The sequence below is a fragment of the Lissotriton helveticus genome, chromosome 11 (genome assembly GCF_964261635.1).
Source record: "Lissotriton helveticus chromosome 11, aLisHel1.1, whole genome shotgun sequence".
In the NCBI taxonomy this organism is placed as follows: domain Eukaryota; kingdom Metazoa; phylum Chordata; class Amphibia; order Caudata; family Salamandridae; genus Lissotriton; species Lissotriton helveticus.
In genome coordinates, this window is record NC_136072.1 from 134765431 (window position 1) to 134785686 (window position 20256).

Genomic DNA, 20256 nt, shown 5'->3' on the forward strand with positions numbered 1-20256 from the left:
AAGCAACATCAAATGTGACTTTTCTGCAAAGTCTTCTTCCATCAATTCAATTCAATTCAATTACATTCTTCAGATAAAAAACATATCCATAAAAGAACAATTGGCAGTACAGCACATAAAAATGTACAAGTTCAATATTAATCACAAAACCATTATACAAAAAAATATTCTTCATACAGTGCACATAGAGTAGCAGGAATGAACAGCAGTTTTCAAGAAGGCGCCCACACGGAATAACAATTCATCATCTTCCAAATTAACAATAGTCCTATATGCAGCTTCAAAATGAACAAATGGATATTTTGTTTAAAAAGGTATTAAAAACCATTTGGTTTTCAGTATATAGAACTTGCAGAAGAAAAAAAATGAGTGTGGTTTGCCCAGTCTGTCCATCATACGGTATGCAAGGAATCCAGTTTAGCATGAAAACCAAAAGGGAAACATAGTAAACATTTCACTGTGCCAGCCCTTAGACGGAAGTGGAGACCCCACTCCCAGCGGCCAATAGGTTTTGTGAGATAGATGACCAACTGATAATAAGTATTCTTCATAGACATGATAGTGGCTACAGTTGGTATCCTTACTATAATACATATAGAGTTATTTTTTACTTATACTATCTATCTCATGTCGACTTTCAAATATGTGTTCATAATAAACCTCAGCTAGCCATGGAATATCCAGTCCCTTATCACACTTGAAGCAATCTCATAATTTCTCCTGTAAGGGACGTTGCTGGATTTTTCCAAATGGCTAGCCAAAATAGAGGAGGGAGAGCCTTTATATAATCTTCGATTTAGTGTAGAATTAATTCGCTATGACAAACATATTGAGACGTAAGGAGAGGGGCTCCCAGGAGTTTCCGGCAAAACCTATTTTTCTCATACTGGATGTTATATCTCTTTGAGAAGCCCCATACCTCTGCGCCATAGGTTGCCGCAGGTATACATTGAGATTTCTAAAATTTTAAAATAGCTAAAATAACCCTGACCTCTTAGGTTGGGGGGGGGGGTAAGAACTGAATTAATAGCTCTGTAAAACTTGTTTCTGCAGTATACTATTTGATCAGACCATGAACCATTAGCAGCAAAAACCAGCCCCAGTTAAGAAAAAGTGCTAGTGCATTGTAAACTTTGAGTACCCACAGAGAGAAAATTTAAAGAGCGCTTCCTCGACCTGCGAGCCCTTATAAAAGATTTTTTTTTAATTGGTGCATAGGGCTAAGGAGGCCATAAAATCAAGAAAACCCCACACCACTAGGCATAGGACATTAGGTGTGAGACCCATTAACACCGCATCATCGGCGTATAATAGGGCTTGGAGTATATTACCATTAACTCTAGGGACATAACTAGAGAGCACTATTAGGGATGTGTGTAAATTGTAAATATATAATATAGAAAGTAGCGGGCCAAGACACATCCCTGCCTGACCACTATGCAGGCTCTGAAGCCATTAGAGACCTCCCCACTTGTATTGATCCTGACCCGAGCATTCAGATCCCTATGCAAATATGCTAACAAAATTACTGAAACCTCATCCAACCCATATTCCAATAAAATGAACCATAGTCGTGACATGTTAACATGATCAAAGGCAAAAGTAAAGTCTATAAAAAACAAATATATTGGTGACCACTGCGCAATAGTATATGTCTCAATTATTAGATTGAAGTTTACGCATTGTTCGATTGTTCCTTCCTTACTCTTAAAGCTAAATTGAAATGGTAGGATGTAATTAATTTCAGTCCATATTTTAATCTTATTGTATAGAAGTGGTATCAATCAGGGAAATGGGTCTGTAACAACCAGGTTGGGAGCGCTCACCCTCTTTAAAATATTGGAACAATAATACTAGTTGACCAGGTACTTGGAAACGGGGCACTGGGTAAATTATTAAAAACATTTAGCAAAAGTGGGGCCCAAAAATCTGGGATGTGCTTAATGAGGTCAAAAGGTAGCCCATCAGGGCCTGGAGCTTTATTACCCGGGCTCTGGTGTATAGCTTCCTCAAATTCAGACAGGGATATTGATATCAACAAATTAATGGGAGAGCTAGGGTTTGCGGAGCGCGTCCTGTCCCCAAGGATAATCTGGATAAACAATGTAGACTAGCCCACTATGTGTATGCGTTTTTGCAATTAGTCACCCCTGATAGTGGCCTGAATGTTGGGCCCATAAGGTGTTGTTAAAAGACCCCTCACACACCAACCTGGCTGGTGTCATGCTTCATCATCGGGGTCCCAACCAGGCGGCCGAGTGCCACCTGGTTGTGCTTCAACGCCTGAACAACGCGGAGCGGGTGTGGTGCAACAGTGTCATGTGGGTGAAGGTGAGTTATTAAAAAATACCTCTGGGGATCCTTACCTAGTATTTTATTGTTGGCGGCCCAGGGTATTGTTCTAAAATATGTGATGCAACTATTTCTAGGAGTAATTATCCTGTTAGTTGTCTAAAGTGATGCGGTCTACATGTTTCAGCCCCATCAAGGTTACTACTGGGGCCTTCGTCAGGACCAAAGGTGAAAAGGTGACACCCTCAGAGTCCTTGAGATCGCCCTGGCTAACACAGAATGGCAACACCGGACATCCACCAAATTCATTTGGGACTGTGCAAAACTAGCCCTAAAGGACAATTTCTTTGAATTTAAGGTCAAGTTATATCTCCAAAAGTACGGCACCTCAATGGGAAGTGTTTTCACCCCAAGCTTAGCAGGTCTGTATGTGCATCACTTTGAGACCCAGTTCATCTTTACCAACAACGAACCCAGATTCCCGGAAATCAAATTCTATGAACGTTACATCGAAGATATCCTACTGATCTGGGAAGGCACTACCGAAACACTTTCCAACTTTTGCCAATGTCTCAACAGCTGTGACCACAATCTAAAATTCACCCACAGCTTCCACCCCAAAAAAACCATATTCCTGGACCTGGCGATAGAGGCGGAAGGTGGCTATCTGAAAAGTAAAACACACTTCAAGTCCAATGCCCGCAACTCTCTACTACATTTCTCAAGTTTCCAACCCAAACCCCTGAGAGAAAATGTACCCTACGGACAATTTTTGAGACTCCGACGAAACTGCAGCCAGGTCTCAGATTTCAAAGAACAGGCCAGAGATCTAAGTGCTAAACTCAATACTCGAGGATACTCCTCAAGAATCACAGAAAAGGCAAAAAAACGGGCAAGAAACCAAAACCGTCAGAGACTTATTGAGGCACTACCACGAGAAACCAAGCTCACGCCGCTTACCTGTGTAACCACTTTCAATTCGGCCTCCAACCAAGTATCAAAAATAATCAAAAAACACTGGAAGATCATTGGAACAGGACATTTTGATTGGGATCCCCCGCTCATCTCCCACAAAAAAGCAAAATCCATAAAGGATGCGATAGTTTGCACTAGGCCAAAACCTATCCAGAACAAACAAAACACGATCTTGAAGGCATGGGGACTGCCAAGAGTTGTAGGCCACTTTGCATGTGGTGACTGCAGCGTATGTCACCTCACGAGCACTACCAAAACACTCGACCTTGAACCAGGAAAAACATGGGAACTATGCGCCCACACAAACTGTAACACGGCACATGTAATATACCGTATTGTATGTCCTTGCAATCTTACATACTTCGGCATGACAAACAGAAAGGTGAAAATGCGCATATGGGAACACCGTAGCACGATCAGGTGCATAAAGAACACCACTAAAATGACTAATCATATCTTGGAAGTGGGCCACACAACCAACGACATGAGATGGGTAATCATTGAAGCTCTTAATCCTAACACCCCGAATATCCAACAACAGTTACTCAACAAAGAACAGAGATGGATATATCTACTTTCGAGTCACAAGACTTGTCTGAATGATAACATTCCGTGGAATAGCTTGAGCAAACGCTAATTCAGATAAATAACGCCGAGCCCATGACTGGGACTCATCATACCTATTCTGGTCTCTGTTATATTTTTTTAACTACATGCTCTGCTGCCTCCCAGGAGGGCTATCACCTGATGGCACCATAAAGCTCAAACTCCACCAGAGTAACAACATGTGTCGAAACCTATGAAAAGTAACCGTGCATTTAAAACCTAGGCATTGCCGAAATAGCCTAAACAACTTGCCATTATTGCACAAACAGAACATGTGTTTTTGCAAGAAAGGTGCCCAATCTCATGGCACTTTAGACCACTGTAAGGTGGCCGCCTTCTTTACTTACTGAAATAACATGTCTGCGCATGCGCACCATCCACGCATATGCATTCCGCACTCAAACCAGGAAGCGACGCCCGTCAATACACGCTACTTAACACGCCGGTCCCGGCACCCATCCACCAGCCTGGACACAGAAGGATCAGAATCAGGTTTACCGCAGAGGACTTAGTACTACCAAGTAAGGCCTCGGGGTAATGGAAACACCACCGCGAACGTCCCCTACCGGCTACCTTTCGCAATTGATCTGAGTGCCTCCATTCTTCCTTTCATTTCAGATTGAAAACACGCTATGTCCCCTCCCTGAGCCCCGAATAACTGCCATATTCCATCGTAGCATTGTAATTATTGATGCATTTTTAAACTTTGTGTTTGTTTTGTTTTAATGTTATAACTAACGCGAATTTCGCATGGTAGCATCTATGTTACACCGCACACAATTAAGTGGTAACTTCACATCCAACGCATGTTTTCATAAAACTGCACGTAGCGCGCCACGGACTGCTGGGTTCTCTTCCCAGCGGACCAGCAGCACTCCTTTGTGCTACATGATTAAGTGCACCCACGAGCGCACTCCGAGCTCATTAATGCGCAAGGTCTGGCCTCGCAGCACTCAGAGCTCCTTACCAAGCAGCACCTCCTTTAAGTGCTGCCAATCACCTCGTCAACAGCATGCCGTTCATTTCTTGCATGCTGTCTGGCCGGATACAACAGTCACCTGAATGGGCCCATTTAACTACTGCATGACACCTAAGTATGCCAAAAGATTGCATTTTATGTTGCGTTATCATGCATGTTGTGTACTGTCTTCTTTCTTCCTTACAGGAATTTTTATGCTACAGAACAGTGTCTGTAAGTACGCCGGCACTGCCTTCTTTTATTAAATATTTTTATTGCACACCTTAGCGCGTGTGTAAGAAAAAACACTATCATGTGCCCATATTTTTGCCACTCACCTTTTCACCTTTAGTCCTGACGAAAGCCCCAGTAGTAACCTTGATGGGGCTGAAACATGTAGACCGCATCACTTTAGACAACTAACAGGATAATTACTCCTAGAAATAGTTGCATTGCATATTTTAGAACAATACCCTGGGCCGCCAACAATAAAATACTAGTTAATGTTCCCTAGAGGTATTTTTTAATAACTCACCTTCACCCACATCACACTGTTGCACCACACCCGCTCCGCTGTAGTCAGGCGTTGAAGCACTACCAGGTGGCACTCGGCTGCCTGGTTGGGACCCCGATGTTGAAGCATGACACCAACCAGGTTGGTGTGTGAGGGGTCTTTTAACAACACCTTATGGGCCAAACATTCAGGCCACTTTCAGGGGTGACTAATTGCAAAAACGCATACACATAGTGGGCTAGTCCACAATGTTTATCCAGGGATATTGATATCCCTGAAAGGGCCAGGTACTCAAACAATTCTTCATGGTGTGCGGGAGCTATATATATTATAGAAAAGTGAGCTTCCAAGGCCTCGCTGGTTATATTACAGCTGATCGGTGTTAGTGTTTGTCCTGTTGCTCTCATATCTTTAAACGCAGTCCAAAAGATTTTTTCATTCTTTAAACTAGCAGCACTAGCAAGAGCATCCCATTGTTCATTTAGTAGTTCTTACTTTCTTTGGGAGATAGCTGGGAGATAGATGACTTTCCTAATGACCTAATAATAAGATGACACCTCGGTTAAGTGGATTTGGCCTTATGTCACTTACTATTTGTCTTTTTTTTTTGCAGAGTTTTATATAGCGCTAACTAGACCCGAACAGAATCAGATATCAGAGCAATTTACATATTACCAGTTACGTTACATGAGGGCACACATTCATTTTAGGCTCGGGGAAATTAAGTGATTTGCCCAGAATCACAGGAGGTTTTGGCGTAGTTACCAAGACTCGAACGCAGATCCCCAGGTCCGAGGTCGAGTGCCCTAGCCGTTATATAAACCATCTAGGCCCATGAGGTGTGACTACAACAGGTTTTGATTATGCAGGTTCAATGGCTTCACAAAATTTAGTGAATACACTAATTACCTTAGGATTGGGTTTCTACACTATCAGACAGGAGTTGATAAGTCTCAGACTATCCCGAACTACCCTATGAAACAAATCGGCGCTAATAACGCCTAGCCACGCTAATCTTAATTTATCTGTTGAGAGTACCAAATTCTTAGCGCCACATTATGTTTTATACGTGTGCCTAGGGGACAATCTCAGCACTACTTCGTTTGGGTTATGGTCGCGTGGTGTGTAGGAAAAATCTCTGCTTTCATTGTGAAGTCCTCTAGACCGAGGAAAATAAAAATATAATGAATAGTAGTGGCACTGCTCCTTCCTCTGAATGTTGGTTCAGATAAATTATTGTTATTGGTAACAGCAGAAATATCCATAACATTACTCATATCATGAGTTTGCAAGTGCTCCATCAGCTCTACACCCCTGTGACAAGTTTGACCTCTGCTGCTGGACCTGGGAACAACAGAATCTTCATTGGGGAGCTTAGCATTAAAATTGCCCCCAAACAGATTCCAGCTGTTTTATCAAAACAATTCAAGTTCTTTAGGGTGGTGACAAAGTCGAACAAATTAATGAAATTTGTGTTGGGGGAGCTATGAATATCTTTGCTAAAAAAATTAAACAGATAAATAGATACCCCCCATTTGTATTGTAGGGCTTGAAATGTATAACTTTGGGTGTGTAAAACCTTAACGCTACCCCCTGCAGAAATATTCACACAAATTGAAATGCCACAAGATGGACGACCGGCTTTGGGAGATGAAGCTAGGTCAATATAACATTTGAACCCTTCAAAATATATGACTTTAGTGGCCCAGGTTTCTTAGAACATGAGGATATCCTTCTGCCTAACTAGCCCCAGCCAGTCTCCTAAATCTATTTTAGATTGAAGGCCAGCAACATTCCAACTAAGTATATTCAGATCATGGTTATCACGAATCTTAGGGGCATTAATAGCAACTTGGTCATGTATCATGATTATATGTAATGGACAAATAGATGTTCGGTGAACCCTATCGATCTGAGGGGGTAGTGGTAGTCAGTCCTGAGTATCAAAATCAGACAGTGCAGTAAATTGGTTTTGAACAGTTAGGAAGACAGGCTCATTTGTAGAACATCTAATGGTTGGTTTGTAAAAGTAGCCCAATGGTAGAGACCACATTTTTGACTAGCTATAGATGGGGATCTCCTGACTTCTCAACAGTGTCCTTATCATTCATGGTCTATGAAAATTAATGACGATGCAGTCCACTTCTATGTTCTTAGGTGGTCCACCTACCCACCCCGCCCTTCGTACCATGATTATCTCTTTCGCATTTAAAACATTAAACTTCTTATTCTTAGACAACCAGTCCACACATTTGTTGCATAGTTGATCCCACATTTTCCTCTGCTCCTTTGTGAGGGTAGAGTGCCCCTGCCATGACCAAAACATAGGGGGAGGCTGTCAGTGGCAGTCCAAACACATCTATATTAGCCTCAAGGTGGATCCTGCTGGGTAGTTCAGATGGAATGCCACTCAATGTACCCAATTTCGGTCGATCACTATTCGATCTATGAATTGGTTCAAGTGTAGGAACAAAGAGAACAGGAGGAATAGGTGACCCGACCCCGACCGGAGTTATCAGACCCTCTTAAGGGGGAAACGTTTTGGCGCTGTGCTGACCTTGGGAAGGAAGCACTCCCTTAATTGGGAACATGTTTTACAGGAGGATACAACTAGAGGATCAACAGGTGGGCACTTGGCATAAGAAGATGAGCTGTCTTTAAGTAATACATTAGATAAAGGAATAGACATGCCCACGGGGTCCACATTAGAATAGATTGTCTCTCCCCCAGAGTCTATATATTACAGTGTCCAAGTGGTCCAAACGCTTCCATAAAGGTATAAGTTTGATGTGTATCAGGTCACTTATATGAGATCATACAGTATTAATAAAAACTTCCCAAAGATCTGATGCTACGGGCATGACCTCCGTCTGAGTGCAAATAAATGCTTGGTCTTTCCACTCAACAATGGTCTGAAGAACTGGCGCTAGATGATGATTGCATCCAGGAGGACAAACTACTACAAGATGTACTTGTACATGGAGCCTGTTTTCTTTTGTTGCAAATAGGCATTCTTGCCTTCCTTTTGCATTTGGTGGCCAAGGCTGGGGCACCATTAATTGGCTGTGTCTCGGACAGGTCATGCCCTGAGGTGCCAGGCGTGCTCCCTCTAGGAATTGACATGCTTTCACAGCTGACTACCGGATGCAAGAGGTCACGAAATGTGATGGTAGAGGCAGGGCCAACTAATACCCCTCCGGATGTAGAACCAGTGTGTACTACCTTGCTTCCCAAAGACAGTCTGCTATCTGTTAACTCAATCTCATTGAACACGATGTAGACCACCCTCTCCAGCATGCAGTCAAGAGTAAGTGAGGAGCGAGCAGGTGGTGGGCCAGTACGTTTCAGATGTTTGGCCAGACTGTAACTAATTCAATTATTGCGGGTAGACACTCACCTCGGACCTCAAAGCCGGCACTCCAGTATCACAGGACAGAGAGTGGGACCAGCCCGACCTCTGCCAGCCTCTGACAGGCACAGATCTTCACCCGGGCACATGCCCGGGCACATCCCGTGCAGAGTAGGCCCAGCTGGCAAAGTACGTGCCTCCGGGCGCAATGGAGTAGACATGCCGCGGCGGCAACAGCCTCTAGATGGACTGAGGATTGTGGTCCTTCCCCTCTGCTGCAAGGTCACACACAGCGGGGGCCCAGCCGTCAAAAGTGCGAGCCTCTGGGTGCAAGGAGCAGACGTGCGGTGGTGGCAACTGCCGCTAGGTGGGCTGTGGCTTGTGGTCCTTCCCTTCTGCTGCAAGGAACGGGCTCCTGCACAGCCGGGCACCTGCACAGCCAGATGAGCAATATACCCAACCACTAAGACTGGGAGTGTTTCTCCCAACATACACTAAGGTGATATATTCATTATTCACCCTAGTGCCCTCATAGTAGTAAATTAGTGTAATGGAATTCATCTCATTGAGACCTGCTTTAAAAACAGCTCAACCATAGTAGTTAAACTATGTCAACCAGGTTTCACAATACCACAATACCACATAAAACATATATTATCAAAAGAAGGATGTCTTAGCCATGTTATGTTCTAATCCAAACGCTATGACGTTACAGCAGTGTCACGCTCCTCATTTAATTGAACTAGACAGTGCTCCAACTTTCAGAAATTTAATCTTAAATTTGGACTTGCACAAAAAGCAAAAGAAAAACAAGATGAAATGTCTTCAGCAACTGGTATTCCTAGGTGATCTCCCATTCAGGTGCTAATATAAGGGTCCAAAAGTCAGCGACTTCAATCCATTCCACCCTAAAAGCACCTGATATCCTCTGATCTAAGAGGTTAAGCAGAGTAAGGCCAGGTTAGTACCTGGATGGGAGGCTGCCTGGGTATACCAGGTAATATATACATGTTCGCTTCTTTTTTTGTTGCTTCAGGTGAAGTATTGGGCATGTCTTGCTTGCTATGCCCATCAAGTTGACTGAAACAGTATAAGGCTCCAAAAGTCAGTGGCTTCATTGTCTACTGCCATACCACCCTGAAAGCATCTGATCTCAGAAGTTAAGAAGGTGTGAGTCTGGCTAGTAGCTGAATGGGAAAAGGCCTGGGAATATCAGGTACAGTAGACCTTTCATCTCGTTTTGTTTGTTGCTTTAGGTGAAGTGTTTGGCATGTCATGTTGGCCATGGCCTGCACTAAAGTCGACAGAAAAAATGTAAAGCTCCAAAGGTTTAAACCAACTAGGTAGTTTCTCACCACCTTAGGTAGAACATAAACTGGATCTGAATTTGAAACACAATTTCACATTTGCAATCCTATGTCACATTAGACATGGACTGATCAGACTTAACTCCCATTCCTTCTCTCAAACATGCTTTTTCATCCTACCCCTCACAATATTTCAGAACATAACAGATATAGAGAGCAATAAGCAGGAAGCAAACATGGGGAGATGGTCTTTGCATGAGATGATGAGGATTAAGGGGAGTTGGAGGTGACCTGATGAGGATTTTCAAGATTGAATGTTTACCTGTGAAATTGCTTCTCCCCTATTTAACATATGTGTCTCAGTGTTATTTAAGACAGATTGATGGGGTGCCTTGTGGGCCTGGGGTAACAAGAGTGTGGCAGTAAACATCTTTGACAATGAGGTGGACTCAAATATAACACATTACACTTTTAATTTAGGTAGAGCTGTGAGGGGTAATGAGGCTGAGACAATGAGGACAGTGTATTTCATTTCCAAGAGTTGACAGATTAAGGAAGTAGATACATATTGGTTTTCGGAAATCTCAATCATGGGCACCACAATTCCAATGACCTGTAGGTCTCAGCACTTTAGAAACATGCTTCACTAATGAATTGCGAAAAGTGATACTTTTCAATCCACTGCAGTAGATTCAATCAGGCAAAATGCCTAGTACTTGATCAGGTGCTCACCAATTTTGGATCTCTCGAAGGCAGTTAGGTGGCATCACACAATATTCCAAGACATATGTCTTGAAATAATGTTTGATGGTAACCTCTTCTTTGCATTTGATTAAACATTGAATGATTCCATAAATAAATGGATGCCCAGGGTTAATTGAGATAACCACTGAGGCCAAAAGAATAACTGATTGATGGTGTTAGAGATATTTTGTTGTGTATATTGAAGTTGATTTTGATTCCATCCTCTATCTGACCTGAACTGAATCACCCCCCTGTGCTGAATTGCAGAAGTTACATCACAGAAAGCTTGATTCAATAGGTACAGAAAGGAGAGTAGATAGTAGAGAGAGCATACTTGATACTCTTCTATTATGCTTTCGTGGAATATAAAGAACACCAAATTTCCCTTACTAAAATTGGGGCTTTGTAGTCCCAAAATAGAGACATGTTATCTTACAGCACAGGCAACCTTTATATAAAACTGGTGTTGGACTTGGCCTTCTCTTCAGGGTCAGCCCCAAACATTTAGCTTTCACCGCTCCTATTTTTGCAGAAATCATTTTTATTGGCCTTAGGACTCTGTGCACTTTAATACTGCTAAGGAGAGCTAAAGTGCATGTGCTCTCTCCCTTAAACATTTGATTATACTCAATTGACACAAATAATTAACTTAAAAGAACCCCAGAAGAGCGGTAGTCCATGTACTTGAGGGCTCTAAATTAAATTGTAATAGTGGGCCTGCAGCATTGTTTGTGCCACCCACTTAAGTAGCCCTGTAAAACATGTCGCAGGCCAGCAATTGCAGCCCATGTGTGCAGTTTTAAACTGCCATTTTGAGCTGACAAAATAAACATTTTGCCAGGCTTAAACCTTTCTTATACATACATCTGTATCATCCCTAGGGTAGGCCAGAGTGCAGGGTGCAGTGCGTTTAAAAGGTTGGAAATGTACTTTTAAGTTTTACATGTCTTGGTAGTAAAAAACTCTTACATTTGTTCTTCACATCCTGCAAGGCCAACCTCTCCCATAGAATATCACTGGTTTTCTCTATTACATTTAACAAGTGATAACTTACATTGAAAACAGGCAGATAGGTCACATTTGATGTCTAAAGTATTAAAAGTAGCCCTCTTTAATGATCAAGTTAGATTTTAAATGACAATTCTGAAAATGCCACTCTTAGAAATTTGGCATTTTCTTGACATTTTCTTGACATAACCATTTGGTGTTTGCAGCTTCAAAGTGTGACAGAGGCAAGATAGGTGTTGTCAGGTTGGGCAACTGTTCCTTAATGAGAGGGTGGAGATATCACCTAAACCACTTGAGCATCACAAAGGCCCTGCCGGAAAATACTCACAAAGGGTTTGTCACACATATATTTTTGTCCCTAGACAAGCTTAGGCAAGGGCATGGAGGAATGGGATGCCTGAAACCTCAGAGGAATGGAAACCTCCAGAACCTTCTTCTTTAAAGTGGGCACCTTGTATAAATAAAGGACACTCCTACCGAACTCTTCACTAAACATCTAAACCTGTGTAAGACTCATAGATGTTAAGGCTGTGATGCTTTGATGCAAGAATCACTGATACTCTGTTACCCTGATGTGCTGTCCAGCTTCCCTCCTGCCACAGTGAGAGGGACTGGATCTGCAACTTGGACCCAGGACCACCAGAGTGACTTCACGGGCTAGTTGGCTAGCATCTTGATTATAGCCTCAGGGACAGAACAGGCCCAACAACCTTGAACCCAGCAACTGGGCTCTGTCAACTATGAGACCTGCCCTCGAAAGTAGTGCCACTCCAGTCCCGGACTCTTGGAAGTGTGCCTGAAGGGGCTCTGTCAGCCCATCTGTGGTCCCAGCAGCAGCAGCAACGTGTATTGACTCGCAAGAGTCCACATTGGAACCACTACCCAACACAGGACTTCACAATGCAGCCCTGCAGCCCATTGGAACTACTGCTAGGTGATGCCAGGACAACACATCGCAGCCTGCAAGCCTCCTAACTGCCCCGGCATGATGCATCTCCACTGAAGGACCTAGCATCACCCACTGCAGTTCATCAGAACTTGTGCTGCACAACGCATCTATGCTCATGGATCTCCTATCACCTCTGCAGAGCATCCTCAATTCAAAACTCAATATCACTCCACAACCAGCATTTAAGGTACATTGTTAAGTGGGTCAAAAGGCTCTGGGGGGTGGCTGGTCACTCTGGGTATAGAATCAAAGAGACAGGTCTTGATGGGAGGTAGGAGAAACAATTTACATTGGTTCTGGTCTTGTGGATCCTGGGGACGGAGGCTAGGGCGAGTTGTGCGGAGTGAAGTTGTCTGAGGGCACATGGAATGCTAGGCAGTGGTTCAGGTATGCTGGTCCTTCATCATAGAGAGATTTGTAGGCATGTGTGAGGCACTTGAAGGTGATTCTCTTGTTGACTGAGAGCCAGTGGAGTTATCGGAGGTGTTGCATGATGTGGCTGTGGTGGGGGATGTCAAAGACCAGTCTGGCTGTGGCGTTTTGCTGTAGTTTCTTGAGCTGTTTCTTGAGCTGTTTCTAGGTGATTATGGCATAGAGTGCAGTGCTGTAGTCGAGTCTGATGGTGATGAGTGCGTGGGTGAACATCTTCCTGGATTCTGCAGGGATCCATCTGAATGTCTTTTGGAGCAGGCAGAGCGTGTGGAAACAGGCTGAGGAAACTGTGTTGATTTGGCGGTTCATTGTTAGCACAGAGTCCAGTATGATGCCAAGGTTACATGCGTGATCTGTCGGGTGGGGGTATCTCAGAGCAGCTGGCCACCTGGATTCACACCAGGATGAGTACTTCGGTAATGTCCAAGTTGAGCTTGAGGCAGCAGTCTTTCATCCAAGTGGAAATTACCTTCATTCCGCTGTGGGAGTTGGTTCTGGCAGTTGATGGTTTGTTGGTGAAGGAGAGGATCAGCTGGGTCAGTATAAGAGCTGAGATTGAGTCTGTGGCTTCTAACGATGGCTGCGAGGGACCATGTTGATGTTGAAGTGATGGGATTTCTGTAGGTTCTGAGAGGAACGGGGCTAGTCTGACTCACCGAGTCTGGCCAGTGAGGAGGGAGAGGATCAAGTCCAGTGCCTTGTCGCAGATGCCAGCATCATGGAGTCTCATGATAAGGGTACGCTGGAAGACAGTGTCGAAGGTGGCCTAGAGGTCCAGTAGGATAAGAACTGCAGTCTCACCCCGGTTCTAGGAGGGAGTGGAAGTTGTCGGTGGCGGCAAGAAGTGTGATCTCTGTACTGTGGTTGCTTTAGTAACCGGATTGGGGAGTGTCCAGGAAGTAGTTCACTTCTATGAGTAGGGTGTTGAAGGCCTTCTTGATGACCTTGGCTGAGAAGGGGAGGAGGGAGATGGGTCTGAAGTTCTTGAGGTCAGATGGATCTGGGTACTGCTTCTTTAGCAGGGTGTTGATCTCAGCGTGTTTTCGGTCATTGAGGAAGGTGGTGGTTTTGATGGAGCAGTTGATGGTGTGGCGAAGCTTGGGGGTGATGGCGGCAGCTGCTCTGTGTAAGATGTGGTACAGGCAAGAATCCGCTGGGGCTCCTGAATGAATGCTCTTCAAGGTCTTGACTGTGTCCCCTGTTTAGAGTGGGGTCCAGCAGAGCACTGTCTGTTGGGGTGAGGAGTGGTTGTGTGCACTGGTGGCAGGTGTAGTGCCAGGGTCTATGGTGTTGAAGCTGTTGTAGATCTGCCTGAACTTGTGGTGGAAGAAGGTGCCAAGTTTGTTGCAGAGGTCTTGGGAGGGAGGGAGTGCTGAAGTGCATATGCTCTCTCCCCTAAACATAGTATGATTGCTTTACAACTGTTTGTCATATTCGATTTACTTGTAAGTACCTTGAAAAGTGGCGTCCCATATACCCAAGGCTTGTAAATTATAATCTACTAGGGGACCTGCAGCACCGTCTGTGCCACCCACAGGAGTAGCATTTCAAACCTGTCTCAGGTCTGCCACCGCAGGACTTTTGTGCATAGTTTACTGCCACTTGGACTTGGCATTTTCTTCCCAAGCCTTAACCTCTTTTTTCTTACACATAGGCCCTAGGTAGCCCTATGGGCAGGGTGTTGTGTAAGTAAAAGGTAGGACATGTGCCATTATGTGGCACATCCCCTACCCAGGTGGCGGGCCAACAGACAGTTGGGTCGCCACCTGGAAGACAACAACATCTTGGACCCTTCCCAGTCTGGATTCAGACAAAACTACAGCACCGAGACAGCCCTCATCGCCGCCACAGACGACATCAGGCGCCAACTAGACAATGGCGAAACATCAGCCCTCATCCTCCTGGACCTGACGGCCGCCTTTGACACGGTCTGCCATCGCTCTCTAATGACACGCCTCTTAGAAGCCGGAATCCAAGGGAAGGCCCTTGACTGGACCACGTCCTTCCTGTTAGGCAAACCCAGAGCATCCGCCTCCCACCCTTCCTATCCAAAGTCACCTAAATCATCTGCGGCATCCCCCAGGGCTCGTCCCTCAGCCCGACACTGTTCAACATCTACATGGCTCCCCTCGCACAAGTGGCCCGCCATCACGACCTCAACCTAATCTCTTACGCCGACGACACCCAGCTCATTCTCTCCCTCACCAAGGACCCACACACCGCAAAAAAAACAACCTCCATGAGGGAATGAAGGCCATCTCCCACTGGATGAGGAACAGCTGTTTGAAGCTGAACTCGGACAAGACGGAGGTACTCATCCTCGGACCCACCCCATCAGCCTGGGATGACTCCTGGTGGCCGACCACACTGGGAGCTGGACTGTTCCCATGAGGCACAGGGTCAGACTGATTTGCATATAGCCATGTCTGAACTGGGGTGGCAGAGTGGGCTAAAGAACGGTGATGGATTAAACCCAGATCTTTTGACTGGGAGTGAGTGTTTGATTGGTTCAGATGCTCCGTCCATTACCACCCCCTTTTGTACCGACCACACTTGGAGCAGAACCAACACCCACCGACCATGCACACAACCTAGGATTCATCCTTGACTCCTCCCTCTCCATGGCTAGACAGGTCAATGCAGACTCCTCCTCCTGCTACAACACCCTCCGCATGCTCCGCAGGATCTACAAGTGAATCCCGACCGAAACAAGAAGAGCGGTGAAACAGGCCCTCGTCAGCAGCAGACTGGACTACGGCAACGTACTCTAGGCAGGAATCCCAGCCAAACACCTACAACGACTACAATGCATCCAAAACGCCTACGCCCGACTGATCGTCAACGTTCCCCGCCGCAACCACATCACCCCCCACCTGAGAGACCTACACTGGCTCCCCATCGACAAGAGGATCACCTTTAAGCTCCTCACCCACGCACATAAAGCACTCCTCAACGCCGGACCAGCCTACCTAAACAGCAGACTCAGCTTCTACACCCAACCCGCCAGCTCCACTCCACCAGCCTCACTCTTGCCACTGTCCCCCGCATCCAACGAATGAGATCCTTCTCCTACCTCGCTGCCAAGACCTGGAACACCCTCCCTACCCACATACGTCAGACTCAAGACCTACTTGCCTTCAAAAGACTCCTCAAGACCTGGTTCTTCAAACAGTAGCAGTACCCCTCAGCGCCTTGAGACCCTCACGGGTTTGTAGCGCGCTCTACAAGTACTATGATTGATTGATAGATGTGTGGCATCTCCAAGTAGTGACAAACAGCCCATTGTATTTTTCACTACTTTAGAGCCTAGTCCTATCATAGGTTAGCATTGGAAATTCGCTTAAATATTTTTAAGTGATAATTTCTGATCAGAAAGAAGTGGTATTGCTGTGTTTGTTATGTTTAGAAAAAGGGTGATAAATCCGACTTACTGCTGTAGTTGGATTTTATATTACTATTTTAGAAATGCCACTTTTAGAAAATGCAAAAGACTCACGATTGATGGACTGAATGCAGAACAAATCAAAACATTCACCCCCAGTCAAGAGATCTGAGTTAAATCCATCATTCTTTTGCTCACCATGCCACCCCAGTTTAGAGCTAGCCATATGCAAATCAGTCTTGACCCTGTGCCTCATGGGAACAGTACAGTCCGAACTGTCAAGCCAGGTCCTCTCTGGACCAGAAAGCAGCATCCTACGACTTGTTTCGGGGTTTCACCCCTCTTCAGCAAGGATAGATTGATTCCAGTGGCACAGTGAGCCCAGGACCCACGTCTGGGCACACCTGGCGCACTTAGGGCGAGAAAGCAAAGGAGACACGATTGATGGACGGATTCAGAACAAGTCAAAAAATGCACCCGCAGTCAAGTGATCTGGGTTAAAACTATCATTATTTTGCTCACCATGCCACTCCAGTTTATACCTGGCCATATGAAAATCAGTCTTTACCCTGTGCCTCATGGGAACAGTCCAGCCCAAGCTGCAAAGCCAGGTCCTCCCTGGTCCTGAAAAAAGCATAATAGGACCGGTGTCTGGATGTCACCCCTCTTCAGCCAAGATAGCTTGATTCCAGTAGCACAGTGAGCCCAGGATCCAAGTCTGGGCATACCTGGCGCACTTAGGGCAAGAAAGAAAAAGACACACAATTGAGGGAGGGATTGCAGAACAAATCAAAATATTCACCCCCAGTCAAGCGATCTGGGTTAAATCCATCATTCTTTTGCTCACCATGTCACCCCAGTTTAGACCTGGCCATATGCAAATCAGTCTTTACCCTGTGCCTCATGGGAACAGTCCAGCCCGAACTGCCAAGCCAGGTTCTCCCTGGGCCAGAAACAAGCATCCTAGGACCGATTTGGGGTGTCACCACTCTTCAGGCAGGATAGCTTGACTCCAGTGGCACAGTGAGCCCAGTACCCATGTCTGGGCATACCTGCTGCACTACAGGTGAGAAAGCAAAAGACACACAATTGATGGAGGGAATGCAGAACAAATCAAAACATTCCCCCCCAGTCAAGAGATCTGGGTTAAATCCATCATTCTTTTGCTCACCATACCACCCCAATATAGATTTGACCATATGCAAATCAGTCTTGACCCTGTGCCTCATGGGAACAGTCCAGCCCGAACTGCAAAGCCAGGTCTTCCCTGGACCGGAAACAAGCATCCTAGGAAAGTTTTGGGGTTTCACCTCTCTTCAGCCAGGAGAGCTTGATTCCAGTGGCACAGTGAGCCCAGGACCACGTCTGGGCATACCTGGCGCACTTAGGGCGAGAATGCAAAAGACACACAATTGTGCGATGGGTATGCCCAGACATGGGTCCCTTGCTCAGTGTGCCATTGGATTCAAGCTAGCCTGGCTGAAGAAGGGTGACATACCCTGCAACCATTCCCAGGATGCTTGTTTCCGGTCCATGGGGGTTCTGGCCTGGCAGTTTGGTCTGGACTATTCCCATGGGGCAGAGGGTCAAAACTGATTTGCATATGGCTGGATCCAAACTTGGGTGGCGTAGGGGGCACCAAAATAGTGGTTCAGAAGGCTCTTAGTGTCCTTTAGGTAGGTGGGAGTTTGTTGTGTGGGGGGTTTCAGAAATAAATCACAACAGCGAGACAAGGGTTCTAAAAGGGACGACGATGGGATGGCCAGGCAGAGGGGTTCTGTTATTGTGAGTCTTAGGCAGAGTGTAAAAGTATAGAGTTTAGCTGTCCCCTGTAGTTAAAAAATCTGCTCCCTGTTTTGAAATATACCCATTTGCTTCCGCATGGTCCAACAGGCTTCTGATCTTATTTTTCAGAACAACGTAATGTGACCACAATCCCACAGTTCCCAATGCCTGGTGACTCCCCGCGGTGACAGGACAATGTCCCTGTGGGAATTGTAGCCTTTGTCATTTGACATCTCCCACCAAATTTCTAGACCTGGAGCCTAACCAAATCTGGATGCTGAGATCACACACTAATTGTAATTCAATGAACATCGTATAGCTAATCACATGCCCGTGTGGTCTTAGATATTTGGGCATTCCCAGCAGGAAAGTGAAACAGAATATCTGTTACCACAGAAGCAACATCCACTGCAAAAGAAGCATGACATGCATGACGGAACACTTCCTGAAAAAAAACACGTAACCAATGATCTCAAATGGACTATTATTGAACAGATTACATCCAGTTCTGATACCAATAAACTCCTGTTTGAAAAAGAACAATTTGGATTTACAGACTCTCCACACACAAACAGGGGCTAAACGACAATATCCCCTGGAATTCTGGTATGCTGAAGTTACCTGCACTGCATGATTTCTCCTCACAGTCCTATCAGAGCTTAACTTTGCTGTCCACTTTTCATATACTGTATCAACAGGGATCAGGTTCTGACATACAACATTGTTTCATTAACTTTGATAAATATATTAACCTCACTAGGACAAGTCTTCCCAGTTAGGAATTTAGATGGCAGAATTAACCTACTAATGGCGATCAGGGTGCTACCAAAAGAGTCATGATTTGACAGGCTATTCGCAATTTTCTCACATTAAGTCCCCCAATGAGGTTTACATTCATATTATGAATAAGTTATCAATAAGTCATTCCTGTTTGTCTCAAATACCAGTTGTCCAGCCTCGCTGCACTTTTATTACACTTTTCTGGACACGATAAAGACGTCCCCATCATCATCTCGGTATCGTCTTTCGTGACCGTCTGAATAGGAACATTACAGTTTTACAACTAGAGACAAGGTACAGTGGGTTAGCAGTCTATTCCCCCTAAGCTTGATTTGACCAATCAATACTGGTCATGCCTACACAAAGACACGATGACGCACAAGCATCACACGGTTGCGCTTGATGTGATGACGCGGCACGCCTCTTGATGCACCAATGGCGGTTTAAATACGCCATACAGAGAGCCTACGGCATGCTCGGGGTCTCTGTTTAGGTTGTATCAGGTGCCGAGGGGCGCTTGACCTTGGCGTTGTGAGTATCAGTATGAATGCTCCAGTTTTGAGGTACTCTTTATTATGCCGCTTTCGCATTTTGACATAATATCTTTCCTTGCGCCCCCTTGTTCCTAGTGTGTGACAATAGATCAGCACCCCCCACTTGGATCCATGGAGTAGGAATCATCTACGGCCCATCTGAGCATTGATGACTTTTTCTCCCCCCGTTCTAGTGCCTACTAGCTTCACTACACGGATTCTATTATGATTGTTTGCCCTGCTCCTCAACTAAATGAGACGGCTATAACCGGCAACACGTAGTTTTCGACGTTGCCTATGTGCTTTAAAAACAGCCCAGTGCACTGAGCTTTTGCCAATTTTAAAGCAATGATTTGGAGATAAAATATAGCCTCATAACCACAGATATGGATAGTACTAACACTGATGCACTTCACAAAAAAACACGATAGGCACAATAGCCTGTTACGAACACGTTTGAATTTCCTGTTTGGCAGCATGAGGGTCATTGCACTCACTGTGTCCCAGTGGACATTTCAAAATAAGCCATAACTACCATGATATGTGTTTTCTCCTTCAGAATTGACTTCCTTTCAGAGATATTGGAAGGTCCCAAACCGTAAGTTAACGTTCCTCAATGCCACTGGTGAGGGTGCACCATAG